Source organism: Argiope bruennichi, chromosome 5 (genome assembly GCF_947563725.1).
Source record: "Argiope bruennichi chromosome 5, qqArgBrue1.1, whole genome shotgun sequence".
NCBI lineage: Eukaryota > Metazoa > Arthropoda > Arachnida > Araneae > Araneidae > Argiope > Argiope bruennichi.
This window is the reverse complement of record NC_079155.1, coordinates 106,271,184-106,291,881: the sequence shown is the minus strand read 5'-3', so window position 1 is coordinate 106,291,881 and position 20,698 is coordinate 106,271,184. Positions and strand designations below refer to the sequence as shown.

Here is a 20,698-nt window from a genome sequence, read left to right as displayed (position 1 = left end):
TTCACCAGAATTATAATAAACCTTTCCTTTTAATTGCTAATTTAAATTAATTGAAGAGTTATTTTTAGATAAATGAATGCATTCTGAGAAAGGAAAGGATAAGGGTATGAAATTATGATTTCAGTTATTGAACTTTGACACATAACATTAATAATTTATATAATATTTATTCATAGTATGTATAAATTCTTAAGCAATATGAAAAAATTTCGATTAAAGTAGGCAAAAAGAAAAAAAAAACATTAAATAAATTGAAACCATATCTAAGTAATTTAAAAGTAAATTAACAAATGTTGAAATATTTGGATTTTTTTAAGCTCATATATAAGATAATAATCTTTAATAACCTTCATTATTAACAATATTCTCTTAATTAAATGGAAATACTATGAGTAGTGAGCTTTATATATTCTTTAAGACTAAAAACTACTGATTATAAAGAATTAAGATCAATTTATAATAAATTAAATTTACAAATAAGAGAATTCGTCATTAATAAGATGCTGATTAGTACATATTCATGTATCTAAAGTCCTGATATTGTAAATGATTTCTGAAAGCAATAAGCTTTTGACGTAGTTGCCACTCTTTAAATATTTCTTATCAGGAAAAATTAAACAGAATTTATAAAATAGAGAAATATTACTTCAGGATACTTTGATTTTCCTTTCTTAATTGAAATAGGAATCGATGAAAATTTTAAATTATTTTATTAGTTTCCTATTTGAAACTTCTATTAATTTAAATAAATAATTTTTTTCCTTTCTAATAGCCATCCATTTGTGATGCTACATATGCATTTTTTTATTTATTTACTTTAACGATAATAACATTCTTTTCAGTTTCCATTTCAGAAAACTTCATAAAATATCGTTAGAAGATTCATGGTAGGGTTAGTGAAAAACGAATTATAAAAATATAAGAACTGCCGCATTTGTAATCTGCTACAATAAATTTTCAACACCAATAAGATATATATGCTAATTGAATCCCTGTTATTATAAAAATATATTAGAGCGATTGTTATATTTAGCGAAAAGGATAACTTCACAAATTCAGCGCTTTCAATACTGTTTTATAAAAGAGCATAGTAGTAATCAAATTCTTATCACATTATTTATATCGTAAACAAATGTTTTTATTTATTAAATCATTTAAATTATGATAAAGAAATCTACAAGACTGTTAAATATTCCTGTTGTTAAAATTTAAAATCAAATTAATTTCTTTTCTTCAAATATTTCGCTACAGGTATATTTTTTTAATTTTAAAATTTGAATTAAATTTTAACTAATGTATTTCTTTTATTAAATAAACATATAAAATAAAATCGATAAAAATAACTAAAATGCTGACAAGAATTTAAGATTTATATTCTGCGAAGATCATTGTTAATATTTAATTCAACTCGTTCTTGTTTCAGATATATTTTTATAATTTGATTGAATATCTAAAACATTATAATCATAACCTCTTTAAGTAATAGGTATATTACGTGGAAATACTAGTGTAAAATAATTGACTGTTTCATTATTATCACCAATACAAACATATTCTTAATAATCATAGAACAAAAAGATATTGACCACTGATAATTTATTTAAGCTAAAAATAATTAAAATGCTGAAAAGAACTTAGAACTTATATTCTGCAAAGTTCCTTGTTAATATTTAATTCATCTCTTTTATTTCAAATACTTTCTTATGAAATTTATTGAATTTCCAAAATACAATGATCCTAATTTTCTTAAGAAATAGTCGTATTTCGTGGTAATATTACTGCAAAATAATTATCTGGTTAGTTAAAACGATAAACACAAACTTTATCTTAATAAACGGCTATTGACTACTGAGAATATGATTATATCGGATATCAATGAAAATATCAAATATCGCAGATTTGACTTATCAGAATTTATTTATGCTGGCAATTGTCCTGCTGAAAGTATATACATAGAAAAATTTATTGTTTGTCAGTAGCATCTCAAAAATTAAGAAAAATTAAATTTTTAATTCCACTTAAGATTATTTGATGAAATAAAAGTAATTCGTTTAATTTATTTGACAAAAATGATTAAAAATAATTATACGATTCACGAATTTCATCAAAATTTTTTTTAATTTATCCAAATTATGTTAAAATAATTTCTGAAGCAGAACTTCATAATTTAATCATACTTTGTTCTATAAAACTTCCTATTGATTAAAAATGCTGGAAGTTAAATATGGGACATCAGTTTTTATTTTAAAATATAATAAATATTTTGTTTCATAAAATTTTAACAATTACTTATTATCTCCTAAATTGAAGAAATTGCAGAATTTACAGAATCTTAAAAATTTAGGAATGAATATTTAAAGATCCCATAATTTCTAATGAGCAAGACAGCAATCACACTTACAAATAATATTTTCCATATCTTGTTCTTATTAAAATAATATTTCATATCAACTATATTACAAATAATATAATATTTCATATCAACTATATTTACGCTTAAAAATTAATCATATTAAAATTGAAATAAAACTCGTATTAAGTTATTCTAGAAACCCTAACAGAAATTAGAAGAAAGTTTAGAAATTTTAAAGATTATAAACATTATAAACGATATGCAATGTATATCAAACAATGATGCATTATAAAAGATCAGAAATGTTTTTTTTTATTTAAAAATAAATCATAAATAGAAAAGTTTCAAAAGAAGTATATAAAAATTATGTACTAAGAGATTGACGTCATCATTTGAATGATAAAATTTCAATAATTCCTTTTTATGTAATAATTGTTTAAAAATCCTATAAGAAACTTATTTTCAACCACAAAATAAATTGGATGAATCTTTTGATCCAATTTTTTTTAAACATGTCGTATTTCTTAGATTATTTCATAACATTAAATATAACACATAATTACAAAAGCATTTACCACAAAATTCGCTTAACTTAAAAAGTTTCTTTAAATTGAATTCTTGGGTATTAAAGACCTTAGAATATCGAAAAATCAAAAAGGATCCTAAAAAAGTTCATTTAACAACTATTTAAAAATAAACAAATGCTCGCGAAAGCAAACAAAAAAAATGAATTTTTTTTTCTTTTTACCTGTAGCCTTGAAATCCGCGCCGAGTAGCGGATATGCAGTAAGTCCGAAGTTTTCCGGATGTATCCCGGAGAACTCAATGTCAGAAATGTACCCACACTTTACTCGGGACATTCCGCGCGCTCGCGAATTTCAAAGTGCGCATGCGCCTCTCCCATCTCCACGCTCCCACCTCCCAAAGTGAGAATTGTCCTGGGCAACCACAAATAAAGAAAGGGGGGAAAGCAAACTAAAATCCTAAATGTGGGACAATAGGAATGTTTTCTATAATAGTAAAGCATCTTTGAGTTCTAATGAATATGCATATATGTAAATTTAAATAAATTTATGTTGTATTTACTTGGAAGTAATTTTTTTTGAACAAAATTTGTTTAAGTTTTAATGTATGTTTTAGATGTAATGCAGTATAATATTTGGTGTAAAACTACTTTTATATTAAATAATTTAGAAAAGAGTAATATATTTAAAACTAAAAAATCGAGCTATGAAAGACTGGCATGGTTTACAGTAGTGTCTTAAGTAAAGCCATTAGGTATATAAATAGGCGTTAAAACATTTAACCGTTTTAAATGCGCAATATTTTGGAATTTGTTTCATTCTAATTCCGTTTCGGATCATATTACAAATTCTAATTGGCATGAAATAAACTTTTTTGAAAATATACAACAGTATTGTAAAATAATTTTTTTGGGGTCAAGATATTGATCTAACAAGATGCTTTGATTCTTAATTATGGAAAATCTATATTTGGATTTCATAAATGTATAATAGGAAATTATAAACGCAATTCTATCTCAGTTTTTAAAAAAAAACTACAGTAGGAAAATAAAATAGTTTTTGATTATAATAGTTGAGTGTTGTCATTGTGGGACACATTCTGTAAAAACTTTAATTAAATTTAATTATATTTTATAATTATTTTTTTAATATCTAAACAAACAAGTAAGTTGTATTTGATATGAAACTGATACGAAATGGAGGAAATCATGTAAGTAATATATGCGCTACACATGAAAATGAAATCAAAGCGAACTTATACGACAAAACTTGGCAGCGAAAGTAAGTATATATATATATATATATATATATATATATATATATATATATATATATATATATATATATAAGCTTTTGTTTAATATAATTGTATTATGAAGGAATTAGTAGGCAAAAATCATATTTGTCAAGTCATAATATTATTTTAAAAAGATTTAAGTGAAATACGATTAAATGGTATTACAAAGCAATAAACATGATGTTTTATATTTAATACTTGGTGCTACTTTTTCATATTTTTTAATAGATATAGAATATTTTTATAGAATTAAATAATTAATAAATAAATGTAAATTTTAAATTTTATTTAAATTGTTTTGCGGAAATTCGCTTTAAATTTAAAAATAATTTGATTTATGAATTAAAATCATTACTTAAATGATTTTTTAAAAAAAAATATTTCCAAGAAATTATTTCTTGAAGATTTATAAATTCATTCCATTTCTCGAAATATCGTACAACGAGAAATATAGTAATGTGAAATAAATTAACCAAATAATAACTGCTGAAATATTGTAAAACCTATCATATTATTCTTTTTATTCAATATACATTAACTTTTTTTAAAAATATCAAGCGCTAACATAATTAAATTATTTAGGAAGATTTTTCGTTATAATTTAATTAAGAATTCTTTAGTTTTCATTTATAAATAAATAATCATTTGTCATCTAAAAAAATTATTTGAAAAATTATTAAAATATTATACATGTAAATTACTATAATTTCAAGGTTTATAATTTTGACAAAATGGTTCAAAAGGAACAAAATTATTGTAATAAAAAAAATAATTAGTTTCAAAGTTTGTAACATAAGTAAAATTTGTCTCTCCATTTTTTTTTTTTATTTGTAAAAAAATATTTCTGTGGCTATCTGTATGCTTGTCTTTTTTTACGCTCAGATATTTCTTTTTAAAAATCTCTCCAATTTTTCAGCGGCGATATTAAAAATTATTTTTTCCTTGCTGACTAGTTCAAAATTAAAAATTATTTTAATCAAGAAATAAAAAAAAACATAACTTAAAATTAAATGAATAATAAATTGAAACTCTTTATTGGATCATAAAATGGATTTGCTAACATTGTCCACTTTAGCAATTATTTGTAATAGTAAATTACATTTTAATGATTCGCGAAAGTATTTTTAGTTTGTGAATAAACAAAGAATATATTTCAAAACCAAGAACACTGGGGATGTATGGTGACATAAGATTTGTGTGATAACTATCTTCGCGCGCGTCAAATAAGCGTCAACTAAGATTTAATATTGTAGTTTGACACTATGACCTTTTCACTTTATAATAGCGTTTGGCTGGCTGTTGAAATATGTCAAATGAAGATGAATTTGACTTCATAGATTATAAGATAATAATATCGTAGTTCTTTACAATTAGCTGCCTTTTGTCCTTTAAATTTAAACTGTTGCATATGAGATATGTTTAATCAGGGTATCTAGCCCTGAAAAATAAGGAACTTGATGTTCTAATTTTCACAATTGAAGTTTTAGAAATAATTGATATTCAAACACCTATATTAGTGAATTTCTAGAAAAGAATAAAATCATTCAAACTAAATAAATAAAGGATTATTGTTTTTATCTTAATATTCTTAGATAAAAAATATTTATTTTTGTTCCAACTGACTTACTGGGTTGCGGTGGCCTGGTGGTCTGGTCTCGGCCTCGGAACCGAAGGGTTCCAGGTTTGTGATCCGATTCCACCGAAGAACCGTCGCGTAAGGAGGTCTGTTGCACGTTAAATCCGTCATGACCGCCCTCCCTTTGGTGTGGTGTGGAAAGGGGTTACCAGTTCAGGTGTCGTCCTCGTCATCTGACCGCGGTTCAAAATTACGAGGTCCGTCCCAAAATAGCCCTAGTGTTGCTTCAAACGGGAGGTTAATATAACCAAACCAAACCCACTGATTTACTACCCTTACAGCTCACATTCACGCTCATTCTGTTTATTGCATTCAATTCGGATAATAGCAGAAATAGCCATAGCTCCATTGGAAAGCATTTCTAAAAATCATTATTTTAAATTATTTTAAATTAAGGCTACTTTTATACTTAGTTCTCTTACTTCATGAAAATATAATGAAATTGAAAGATTTTTTTAAATATAGAGGTTGATTTTAAATTGATAGATTTTTTTTTACAAACTATTGTGATTATTGATGAATAATTACATTTATTATTATATTTATTATTTAAATTTTATACTTGGAAATATATAAAATGTTATGGTAATTTTTAAAAATATTTTTAAAGAAGAGGTTTTTGATAATCAAAAAGAAAAATAAATGAAAATTATACTTCTGCCGAAAATGCAAATAAAGACTTTAATGTTACATAAAAATTTACATACAGAACATACATTTTAGAACATTTAAATTCACTGTGTTTCAGAGTGATAGCTTACTTGATTTCACGTTTAATGAGTATTGATTTTCTTAGTTTTCATCATTTTTACTTCTGTTTGAAGTTTTAAATTAAGATAGTTATGTACGGACATCAGCCATATATAACCTAAATAAAACTTCTATCTTAATAACAGTGTTTGAGGTTGAACGGAATTATGTTTAGGTAAAATAAAATATTCCATAGAAAATAATTTAATAACATTTTCTTTTACCATATAAATACTTTTTTTAATAGTTATTTACCTCAAAGTTTTAAAATATTTTCTTTCAGTACAGCTGGTAATACTGGTGATTTTTCTGATCTCTTTTCGCTTGCTTTCGCTGTGTTAGCATATACTTACACCAACTTTTCAGACCTATAAATACTGCCCATGCTTTAGTTTTCTGTTCCTTGATTTTAATGAAAAATGCAACCATTACAGCTAATAGAATATTTTTAAGATTATCAACACTTACGTCAAATATCATAATTTCAGTTGTAGAATGTGGACATGAACGTAGCCGAATTGAATATTCTATAAATGAAAATTATGCAGAGAACCAATTGCCGGATAAAGTTAAAACAGTATGAAATAAAAATTGACTTCTTAAATTTAATTCAGTGTTGAAGAAGTAAATTGTACATTCATTGTTTAAATATAAGGAAATAATTATTCTGATGTATTGTTAATATTTCTAAATCTTAGTTTCGGTTTCAGTTTACGCTTCTGCTTCATAATTTTTGACAACAACTTTCCTTCTAATTCCGTAGAAAAAACAATAATACATTTTGGAAGCTTAAATATATGGCCATGAATACAAAATCATAATTCAAATCTATAAATCATAATACAAATCTATTCTAAACGTTTCTTCAAAATGGCACTTTTGGGATATCTCAGTATACCAATCCTTCAAAAATGAAGATTTTCAATTTCTATGCTTTTGGTGAATTATTGTTATACATTTCATTTCTTGTTCATTCTCAGTATCTATAAATCCAAGTAAAAATATTATATAATATTTGAATTCCGTGACCCAACATAATAATAATAAAAAAAGATGCATAAAATAATGAATCGTATCACTTCTTTCTATAATACTAGCAAGAAACAGAAAAGTAAATCTTAACTTTAAAAAAACTGTTAGACAAAATAATGATTACATGTAGTTTCATCCAAAGGAAGAAAAAGTTAATGCTGTGTGACCAGAGAAAAATCTTCCATTTTATTAATAAGTTTTGAAGACAATATGAAGCCGTTTCTAGATAGTTCTCGGGGTATTACTAAGTAAAAAGTCGTGTAAGCGTGCGGGAAATGCAAAATGATCTTAAGAATGTTGCTGAAAACATTTAAATTGTTTTTTTCAAAAAGTTGGAAAGCCATAAGTGAGATGCAAGGAGCGAGATTCCTTGGAAGATATAAGGATGATGATGATGATAATGATGATTGTTGCCTCGGCGAAGGAATTTCTTTTGGCGTGCTTAACTTCAAATCTCTTAAAAATTGGAGTAGGAGATTATGTATCAAATAGATTTAGAAAAAAGAAATAGTACTTAGTTTGGCTTCATTTAATAAAGCTTTTAAATAACTTTTTACTTAAATAATCATAAATTTTCTCGCACTAATTTGAATAAAAATTATACTAAAGTTTCCAGACGATGAATTCGACAATTTTGGTAATAAACCATGAATTACCTTGAATACTGGATAATTTTTTAAATATTTTGATTAGGAAGGATATGGTAACTTTATTCCTAAAGTTTATATGTCTGACACAAGAGATATAAAAATTCGAGAGGTAGAACGTTGCATGTTCTCTCTGAGCGGTTATGGTTGCTATTAATGGTTTGATGCTTCTGTACTGCTGCTTATTATTAAATTCTATCCTGTGTCCGGCCGTGTTTGATACTATTATTATGTGAGAACATGATGTTTTGGTTAGGATGTTTTAAAGCTCGAAATCAATACGTAGGCAATGAATATTTAAGATCGAAATCGCATAGGCAATGAATAAAGAATAAATGGCAATTTTCATCATCTTTAAATCGCATATATTTTTTTTTACCTGCTTATACCAGCATTGCATTATTATTATGTATGTTTCTTTGAAAGCAGATGCATTTTTAAAAGGTTGAACTGCTTTATCCAGTATTGCTTTATTAATAGAACATGCGTTATTAAAAGATTGACGTAGAACTCTGACATCATAGTTGTTATTTTCATGGAATGTAATTTTTTTTTCGGAGAAAATTAAATAATTTAATTTTTATATGTTCAAAAAACTTCACTCACGTTTAGTAACAGTTTTGATAACAAGTATTTTCTCTTTCCCCCAATGGGGAAATATCACTTCATTCATTCTTAAGTGGAAAACATTCAAGCATACGACTCCTGTTCTAAGATTAATCCAATATGAAACTGTTTTATGATCTCAGAAATTAGAAAATAGTAGTTTGTGTTTACATAAATATTGCTTTCATAAATTAATATGTTTAAAAATGTTTTTGTAAATAGTTTATCATTTGGAAATAGCATTGCGAGGGAAACGCTCGTTATTCAGCTTCCAAACGTGGCATTCCTTTTTGTAAAACATGAAGTTGTTTTGGTTAGGGGGTTTTGAAGCTCGAAATCGCGTAGGCAATGAATAGAGCATAAATGACAATTTTCATTTTCAATTATTTCTTAGCTGGCAAAAAAAGTTTGGAGCTCTCGTAAACCGGTTTAAACTGGTTAATGACTTAAAAAATAATAATGCTCTCACAAGTTAACTTGAAATTTGCGATCGTAGATTTCATTTTTTTTTATTTTATTACTTTACTTATACTTGGTTTCAGGCAGAAAAAAGTGTCTTTATTTATTATTCAGCTTCTTGCACTTCACCATGAGCATATCCATGTCAGATTTTAATATTTTTCCGTAAAAATAGTAATTACAAATAGCGGGTTTTCAAGTAGTAGTTTAATGAATATTAATGTTTTCCTACATCTTGATGTAAAAAAAAAATTCATTGTTTATGTATGATATTGATTAGCTCTTCCTAAATAATTAGATAGAATTCAACCAAGCTTTTTAAAATTATTCACGATGAAAATAAGAATTCCAAATTTTAAAAGCTAACTAAATATTCAGTTAATTAGAAATTAATGGAATTCTTAGAAATGTTTTTCAGTAACTTCGAAATAAATTGCGTCTAAAATAATTTTACTATCTTAAAATTCAAAATTTTACCACTTTCATTTTGGTGCAAGTTTTCATTCAAATTCTATTTATTTTTCAAAACTGTAAAAAAAAATATTTGAATAGTTGCAGACGATTTTGAAATAAGAAAATATGCAGAAACTCCATTGCTAGGCAACGGGGAGATTTTGAATCAGGGTATTTTATATCTTCCTTCAAACTGCCTTTTTGATTTTAATCTTTAAACGATTTTCTGCAACATTTTTAATTTTCTTTAATTCTGAAGTTTATTTCATTGAATTAAAAAAAGTACAAGCATTAAAATTCTTCCTCCAGTTTTAACTACAATTTATAGAAATAAAATATAATATTGTAATTGAAAGGAGTATTGGACTTGTATTAGAAAAAGAGCTATCAAAGGTTTTAAAAATCCTCTGGTTCAATTGACGTTCTCATTTTAATCTGGAAAATTCATATCATATTATACTAAATAAGTTGTATGTCTGTTAATATTAAAATTGGTTTTTATGATAGAAATAGTGGTGGTGATAACAATTTAATTTCGTATAACCCTTGGTATATCAGCTAATTTCCAAATAATGTTTCCAATTTAATTCTAAAATCATTATGATTACCGTATGCTATTTTTCACTTTAAGGTGTTTTTTTTTTTTCATGTTAATCATCTCTGAACAAAAATGCTATAATTCTTATTGCGAATTGGTATGTATTATCCTTTTAATATTTAGATTAACTTGGGTATGACACTTCACATCTAAGTTTGTAACATTTAATAACCTTTTATCTAAAGCTTTAATTCCATGGCTTTAGTAAAAAAGGAATCAAAAACTGGATTTCGAAATATCACATTTTACAATATAGAAAAATTATAACTATTTTCCACAAAATAAACAAAACATATTCGAGAATGTTCAATGTTTGTGGAATAAGATAATATCACTGGATGTGTTTCATATCCAATTGTTGTGGAAAGATTATCTTACTGGAAAATTGCATTTTAAAAAATAATTACGAATTGTTAATATTATATTCTTAGAGAAAGAAAAGGAACTTTGATTAAAATTTGATCTTATAAAAGATTCCGTGAATTATAATGACGCAAAAGATGAGTTAAGTAATTACTATATTTTGGATCAATTTCAGAATTATTATTATTATTTTTCATATTCACTATTGCATAACTGTTGAAAAATATTTTATAAATATTGCTTCATCATTATAAATTTCTTGCTTTCTTCCATTTGTAAACATAAACCTTTTAAAAAGTAATAAAATTCCATTTAAAAGCAAAATGAAAATAATGATGATTAATAGCTTCTTTCTACTAAAATGATATTGTCAAAATGTGGTTTTAAATTGCTTATTACAGAGATCATCTTACTAAAATTTGCAATTACTTTAATTTATCTTTATTTATTTATTTTCTTTTTTAGGTTTCTTGATATAAAATTAATAATGATACGCGTAATGGAAGCTATATATCTCCAAATATACATACAATAATATATAAATATGTATCTCCAAATTACAAGAATTGTTTAGTGCAACGAATAAATTATGTCCCTCTTTCTGAGTAACATTTATATTCTTTTTCATTTGAATGTTTTTTATGTACCAATGAATGAATTCACAATGGATATAATTATGTTTTTCACTTTCTTATGAAAAAATAACATAAGGGGAATTATTACTATTTAAAATAGAATTATATTTTGAGAAACGTTTTAACTACTTTATGCATATTGATGTTTGATAATTAAAAATATAATTTTTAGTTATATCTTTTGATTTTGTTTTTAAATTTTCTTTTGTAATTAAAACGAATGAGATGTAAATCAACATTAAAAAAAAAACTTTTCTATTTTTGACTTTAATAAATATTGTACTAATCAATCATCTCAGCAAAAGTCATTTTTGCTTATTTGGCACATTTATAGGTCTAATATTAAATAATCAGTTGGTTAACCTCTCTTTTGTATCTTTTTTTTAAATTTTAAAAAATGTAGAAATTTGATAAATGTAGTAATATTTTCGGGAATTATAGAGAATGCACTCCAAAATCTAGCTAAATTTTCAATTAATTCATTTCAAAACGTTTTCTATAATTCAAAGTACATTTATGCCAAATTTCACAACGCTTGGTTAAATAGTTTGCCCTGTACAGCGTCAACACATACACTGAAATTCACTGACCTTTGGGAAATACTGGTCGTTTGATTGATTTGTGAGAAATACTGGTTTTGCTCAGGTAAATATCATATGCATAACTTTATATTCACGACTCTCAAATCAAATTATTTTTAGGCATCAAATTATCATAGTCACTAAGCTTTGTAATTTAAATTTTTTTTTTCCTGTGTTTCATGAACAATGGCCCTTCCTAATGGAGCCGAATCCTATGACATCATAGTGACATTAGAAATTTAAGTTTCTGAGTCATATATTTGAAACTGTTTAATGTCATACGTTATATAATTTCACCTCTTGATTGCTCTTATAAAATGCATAATTAATCAAGAAGAGGAAATTATGTAAATCTTGTTACATAAATTCCTCTTCATTACTCTATAAACATAAATATCGTACGGTATCACCTCGATGTCGTTCGATATTCTAAATGTCGGACAATATCGTGAATATATCATAACAATGATATTGGGCTTTTTCTGTTAAGGGTCGCTTTAAACAATGAATAAAAATCAAGCATTTAAATATAAGATATGAAACAATTAACTATTTGAATTTTATCACAATAAAATTTATTGTTGAAATGTATGACAGAAAATTATGTAAAAGAAATATCCAGAATTAATTGTTATATAGTAAAAATATCCTTTTATTTAATTTAAAAAAAGTAGAAATCAGATATTTTAATGGTATTTCCTGAAATTATAGCAAATACACTCCAAAATCTCGTTTAATTATAAATTAATTCATTTAAAAAATTTCTATCTTTCAAATCATAAATGCAGCAAACTTTAGTGCTGATTGGTCATTCAGTATGCAATGTATAGCTCTAAAAGACGCGCTTAAAAGACACACACATTTCCCCTTTATTATTAGTAAAGATTAAAGGGATAATCAATCACTTTGGTGGCCTTTAATGTATGGATCGTTATTAAATTTTATTTAATTATTTTCATTTCTATCGGCTGTAATATTTAGAGTAGTTCATTTTGAGATGCGCTTGCAGAGTTCATTATCCGACGATGAGACGACACACATGTTTTCAGTGAAGCTGTTATCAAGTAGCAGTTACGTATAATATCATACACTATGATTTAAATTTTATATCCAATTCGATTTAACCATTTCATAATACACAGGAAAGTAAGAAATATCTTTACACTTCTTGTCTACTTTAATTTTAATAATAAAACATAAAGAAATACTAAAATGAAAATTTTCAGCGAACATTCGATTTTTTTTTTACTATAGTGATAATGGAGAGATTGCGAGAGAAAGATACAGTTGGATAAGAAAATTTATCACTTGATGTCGCATCTTTTTACTAAGGCATTTCAAAGTTATTTCAATAAAATTAGTCGTTGTTTTCCTCTTTTTACGACATTTTGATTTCACTGGCGGTACTTGATTTCTTCTGACTTGTAAGCTGATTCAAGAATTATTTTATTTTTAATTGAAATTGTAAAAAAAAAAAATGTTTAGATAAGTATAAATAAAACTTTGATGAAACAAACAAAATCTGGACGAAAAATGCATGAGCAATGAAGATAGACCATTGTTGTAGAATCGTCTTTAATCCCTTATAATACAAATTTCACAGCCTCTCAGATGTCGTGTTTCTTCAGATTTCCGGCAAATAGAAAAAAAAATGTATAGTAAATTATATATATTTTGCGATTACCGACTTCTAAAGAATTCAGAACATGTGTCGTAAAGTTGGAGAACGTGATTCTATTTCAAGAGATTTTATGTAAGAAGAACTATTTTGCTTTATGGTTTAATTAATTGTTTATAATTAGTTATTTTAAATAACAAAAAATTATTCCCGTCTTTGTTCAGTATTTTATTAATAAAAGAAAAGAACTATTTTACGTTTGCAAAACAATCAGTAAAACGTATCTATAATTAAAATAAGAATATACATAAGTAATCTTGCCAATAGAAAAAAAGATATTAAATAAAATTTAAAATATTTCCCATGAAGTTTAATATGAATATTAATTTTTTTTTCTAATTAATTAATCCCTTTGAAATATTTCATTTGTTGATTGCTGATGTGAGGTGAAACCATCTCTGGTCAAATATGCAAAGTGACTAATAGATGTCCTTTCCTTAAGCGATTAACTTGCTTTCACCTTTTACTTTTGAACGATTGTTTTTACTTAAAATGGTTTATTTTAGAATATGTTTATAACAATGAATTTTGCTTTTTTAAATAATTACATCCAGTGTTTACGAGTAAAATAGTGACCCAAAGGATCGAAATGTTCTACTTCGTTTGCATTTGTATGAATAAATAATGCATATTTACAATATAGATAATGTACAATAATAATTATAATAATGTATAATATAAAAATCAATAATGTACAATATATTACATTAATATACAACATAAATAATAATCTGCATACTAATTTTAAATAAAAAGATCAAAATTATCAATCTTTTAAACTGTTTTTAAAATTGGCAAAGAAAACCACAAATTAATTTTATGTTGGAGAATTAAACTTCAGTTCATAAACCGGTCCAGTGGAACTGTAAATCACCCGGTTTCGAAAACATTAGTGGCTTTACGCAACTATTTCATCATTTAATGATTGGGTTTATAACATTTTTTCCGAATCCTCAACGCCGACCCCCCTGTAACATTGAGAGCGAATCATTTATAAAATATACAGCCTGATAAATGCAGGAGATCGCATTGGTAAATCTATTCCTACACAGAACTGAACTAAGTCTCAATTGCTGTTCAGGGAGAGACGACCCCAGTGATGTAAATGCAACGGATCTCATGAATGGGCCATTCCCAGAAGAACCACTCAGAGCTTCCCTGGAGTTTCTGACCAACTGGAGCATGTCTACTATAAATGAACTCAACCGGACGGAAATTAGAGTTGGCAACAAGGGTAAACATTGTCGCGGGGGAAGACTACGTTCGTGGGACGAGATAAATCACTTCTTCGCGAAGTGTTTCGCTTTTGAAGTCTTGAAGGGGACAGCGAGTGGAATCTTTTCATGTAGTATTTATTGTCCTTGTCCCAAGATAGTGGGATCCTAACCTTCTTTTTATAAAATATGTAACGCAGTATTTACTCTAATGGGTCTTGAGAGAAAGAGATCGTTATTCGTAAGGAAGCAAAATATGTAGGAAGCAAATTTTATCTAGTGAGACAAAAAAGAATTGTATTTAAAGGTCCCAAAATGGCAGATCAAATACTTTTCATAAGCTCTATTTTAAAAAATGTCCTGTATATTAAAAACACTCATAATTAGTCTAATATTAATTAAAAAAAACAAAGAACATTTGAAACCCTAGTACAAAACAACATTCTGAAAATAATATTTTGGAGAAAAAAAAAGGATTGTTTATTTTATCGTAAATGTTTTCAGAATATTTTGACGCCGTTTCTAAATTAAATTCATAGATTAATAAAATATATCGAAGTAATCTCAAAGGCTGGATACTTCCATTAAAATAAGAATATATTGTATATAATAAGCCAGGAAATTTTAATTCGAAATGCAAAATATTATTTCAAACAAAAGTATACAGTGAAAGGCGTCTCCCAGTAGCACACAAATAATGTACAATATTGTATGACATTGATCAATATTCGAAATATTGTATAATATTTTGTGAAATATTGATTCATATAATATGCTGTGCTTCCTGAGTCTCTAATTAAACTGCTTCTTGTAATTTCCGCTACGGATGATTCTTGCAGAGCAAATTATGAATATATATATATAATATGAAATACAGAATAAACATTCAAACCTGCAAAAAAGGAAAGCTAAAGAATGGGTGCAGTCAGAATAAATAAATCGCAAATTATTAAAACTTTGCAGTCATATGTCTCTTCTTAGGTGCCATTCAAGACGGTGCATTATTTTTACGTTTCATTTATTTACTTAATTTTGATTTTCAAAATACCAGCAGGGTGGTAAGAAGATGAAGATTAATTTTTCATTAATGTCAATTTATAACAATTATGTATATATTTTTGGTACAGTAAACATATCCTTGTAATAAGTGAAAAATTACGCATCAAATTACTTTTCCGAGACTATGGGGTTAAATTTACAAAAAAACAATTCAATTACTTTTTAAGCACATATTTATTTCTCTATTATAGAAATTGACAAAAAAAACTTTAATATGAAGACGTAAATTTAATTTACTGGTTTCTGATATTTTATGTAAGGAATATAGTATTTATCTAATAGAAAAATAACGAATTACAAATAAAGTTTTGTTCATCGCATTTTAAGTGTTTTTATTAAAGAACTTCATTTGAATTATTTGATATTATGGAAAATATTTTAGCTGAATAAAGAACAATTATACACGTTAATAAGTTGTAAAATTATAATTATTCGAAATGTTTTGATATAAAAAAGCACGAAAATATTTTTATACTGAAAAGAATTTCTTTTCCTTTGCTTTTACACTTTTGCACAATGAAACCGACTCTAAACCTATTTTAATAACTTTTTAATGTCTCATATATTTTTGAGGTTTTTTCCTCCAGAGAATAAGATAAATTATACTTCAAAATTAATTACGTTTATCTGATTAAAAACAATTTTTTGAAAGAAATTAATTCGTATATATTCAAACAAAATTTCAGTTGCGTTTTTTTTCATGTATTTGTTTACTCTTGATGCTTTTTCTTTTGGGAAGTATACATAATGTAAATATAATAAGCAAAAAAAATTTATCTCTATATTTTGTTGAGTCTTCATAACTTAAATGGCTCGGCATCCGAAAACAGTGTTTTTATATTATGTCTATATTTTAATTGCATGTGAAAATTATTAATAGAAAATGCAATCAGCTAACTAATTAAAATAGGCATGCCTTTTTATTAGTATAGATGCATATCTGAATCAAATGTTGAGCGAAATACAATAAAAGATCAATGACTTCCTGTTGTTTGTTTTTCATGCAAATATAACTGTGACATCTGAAAAGCGCTACAAGTTAGACAGAATTTAACACTAAATTTGATCAGTTTTTATTTTATGTGTTATTAAACGATGAATATATTATGAAGAATACTGTGTAAAAATGGAAATATTTTGAATATTCTTAAATGTTAACTGACTATGTATTTGTTCAACAGCAAGTAATTACAATAACTTCTAAAATTCAAGTGTTGTCTTAAACATGTACATGTTTCTTTGTCGTATGAATTCATATTACATAATAATCGAATGGCAGAAAAAGATTTATGTGTAAGCAATATTTAAAATATATTTTAAAGAAGAAAATTAACAACATTGAATTCCTTCTATAGGAATTTCTTTTCTTCACGTGAAGAATGTTGTCATGGGCAACACTATTCGGAAGTGATGCCATTTCTTCCTGTGAAAATTCTGCAAATCTTATTTCTCCGCAACAAGATAAATAAAATAAGCTTTGATATGGTTTTCAGACGAAATTTGAAAATGTATATCAAATATGAAGGACAATAGTCAATTTTAGAAGTCGAAATTGCATATTTGATTCTCTTCCTTTACTGCGAAGTTTAACACAAAACGATCTATAACATAAATACTTGCGAAAGTTGAGAGAAGAATTCTCACATTGATTTCTCTCGCATTCGAAATAAAACATCTTTGAAATTTAAAACAATTAAATGGAATTAATATATTCCTGGTTTTGAAATTATAAATTTCGATATTGGTTGATATTTACTGCCACCTCGATAAATCGTCAAAAAATTATAATCATAGCCAAATACCCGCGATAAATAAGTTACCCGCTATAAATTATCAACAAATCAAGCTATAATTCCACCATCTTATTTAAATCTTTAACATCTTCTGAAAAATCATAACTGTGGTGCCATTTGAAAAATTCTAAATAAACCAAGAGTCGCAAATATCAACAACTACCTAAATTTCTCCTCCTAAAACATGATTAAGATCGCGATTGTTGTTTGGTGAGTTCCGAGCTTTAGGATTTTCAGACCCGAAACCACACACTAGAAGAGATTCTGCGGGCCAGTGGGCTTTGTCTGTTAAATTTCACTTTGTGGGTCATAAATCCTCTTAATAATATAGTGCGGAAATGAACAGACATTGGCTTAGATCGTCATTTGACTACAATTCAAATTTATATACAACCTAAATTGCATTCAATTTTTTTTTCAAAACGGGTCATAGTATATAGATATATTTAAAACTGAAATTAAAAGCATTGTAGGGTTTCTTAATCCGTTTGTTCATTATGACTCACCATTCCCATTACTCATGGTTTCTAACTCTTGTTATACATGCTGTGTATTATCACATATTGTGAATGTATATTTTTGGAATTTAAACGAATCGATCATTATATTTTTAATTCGCTTGTAGATGATTATTTTCCTTTTCTTCACAAAAGGATTATTTTATAATCCTTTTATGATAACATATCATTTTATAATAATATAAAGTAATCCTTCCAAAATGGATTATTTTATCCTTTTATCATTTTCCAATTTCAAACAAAAAATACTATTCATTCGCCAAAAAAAGTCTTCTGAAAAAATAATATAATCAATTCGTTGTTTCCAATCCATCAACAAAATTTTTCATATTTCGCTTAATACTCTTTAGAAAAAGCTTTTGCATAAACTAATTTTATTTCATAATGATGCAATTTAATCTTCTTTCCAATTAGATTACATATTCTGTTTTGGGAAGATTTATTCATTTGAGAGTGCACTGACCACTTGAAATGCATATGCATTACACTTAATTTATCAAATGTTTGTTAATGTCGTCAAAATGTCAAATGTTTTTTAGCATCAAAACGTTTGTTAGTGTCATATTTTTGTTTATTATTTGAAGAAAACTTAGATGTACAACTCATACTCGGGATCCACAATTTCGGTGTTGAGATTGCGCCTTAATAAAATATGTTCTTTCTAAAAATGAAGTTTTTTTAGATTGAATTCTAAATCGTATTTTCTTATCTAGATCTCGGTAAAAATGATTAATGGATTGGATACCAACTGCACATTACGAATCTGCATTTATCTTTCAGACATGTTCATGTTGTAAAAGCGATCTACTAAATGATTATGTCTGGTTTATACGCCTGGTCTGGTCCAGTCAGATAAATTTACGAGATGAATTGAAATTTACGACGCCTCCTCTTAAAAGAAATTTACATTGAACACAGATATATTGAGGATTATTTTATCATAATAAATTTTATTTGTATTGGTTTCGATTTCCTTCATTTTTATTGTAATATATTGGTGCGAGTTCTATATAATAGCATGTTCATGTAAGGGGATTTAATGAGCATGCTAATAATGTAAGTAACAGTGAACGGAATTGGGAATGAATATTTGTTTTGGAATCCATTTGATTAGCTTACATGAATTTATGGAATTTTGTGAGTGACCGTTTGGTTGGTTCATTTCCAAATAAAACCTGAAAAACATATGGTAAGTTCTAAAACGTTCTAATTTATCATTTCTTGTATTGTTTTATTTGACGGGAATTGTTTTTCGAAGCTTTGTTTTTAAAAATTGTTTTGTTTTTTAATTGTTTTTGAAAAAAAATGGATTTTTTTTAAAATTCACATGAAGATAGCGGTATAGAATATTTTATATATAGTTTTCATTTCGGTTTTCAGTTAAAGTTTGCATAAAGGTCAGTTATTAATTAAAATCTATTAAATTTTATTTTATCATTTTTAAAGTATTAGTCAATTTTTTGATCATAAATTTAATAAATATTCTTGATTTGAATGTTTGCCATTTCAGACAATAAAAGTAAATATTTTCAAATAAATAAATAGACGCAGAAAAAAGATCTAAGTTGTCATATTGCAGATAAAATTATATATTCTCATTTATTTTTTAAATTAATTAAGAAATTTGTTTAATCAGAATTTCTTTCAATGTTAACGTTATGTATAGAAGTTATTTTTTATCTTACTCGGCTGTTTTCTCGTTTGACAGTATCTAGAGTACTTAGAGCAACTTTAATATTAATTTGCTTATGTCCGTCCTTTCAAAAATTTCTTTCATTTTTATTCCAAAGAAAATTTCTTAGAAATAAAATATTGTAGTATTAAACTTGCTTTGCCTTAAACAGTTTTGAAATAATATTGCTACTGAATTTCACCGGCAGTTTCGCTTGATAATGGGTGTATGGTGTGAAAACACAATTAGAAGGTCTCAATAGAAAACAACGAGGACGTTTATTTACACGAAGACAGGGCAGCATAAAGATATATAAGAAAATATTTACAGCCGAGACGAACACATAACAGCACACGGTAGCCCACAAGTAGTAATCGACCACAGCACACAGAGCGGCCAGACAGAATCCAGCAGGAGAGGCGATCCTCGGACTCTACGATCTCTCCAGACGGCTGAAACACTCCTCCGCTCTTCTCACTTTAGCTGCCTACTCACTACTTAAAGCAACTGGCGACGACACGCCTCTACAGTAGACAAGTGGATTCGATGTTTAGAGCTGAGTTCAGCAATAGCTCCACACAATGCTGGCACTCTGCCGTTGCTTCGCTATCCTCTCGAAGACTCGTTACTTGTCGGCGACTTCGACTACAATTCAATTCGCGGTGATTTCACGAAAACCTGCAGCGTGAATGGTTGAGTTCATGCGGCATATCCTCAGTAAGGAGAGAACTTCACAGTGCTTGGCAGTCAATGCTTTACCGTGCCTTTTATAGTTCGCAGGAGGCGGGCCGAGAATCTTCTGGGACAATCAGGGCGTATTTGGGAGTATC

At 26.7% G+C, this 20,698-nt stretch overlaps 1 protein-coding gene across 1 annotated transcript in view; it reads right to left on the bottom strand.

Moving 5' to 3' along the window:
* LOC129969374 (RYamide receptor-like) overlaps window positions 1-3,166 on the bottom strand; it is a 137,872-nt gene extending 134,706 nt beyond the window's left edge. The window contains exon 1 of the mRNA XM_056083927.1: window positions 3,102-3,166. The gene's annotated coding sequence lies outside the window, so the exon portion shown is untranslated. The remainder of the gene's footprint in view (window positions 1-3,101) is intronic.
* Between the last annotated feature and the right edge of the window lie 17,532 nt (window positions 3,167-20,698).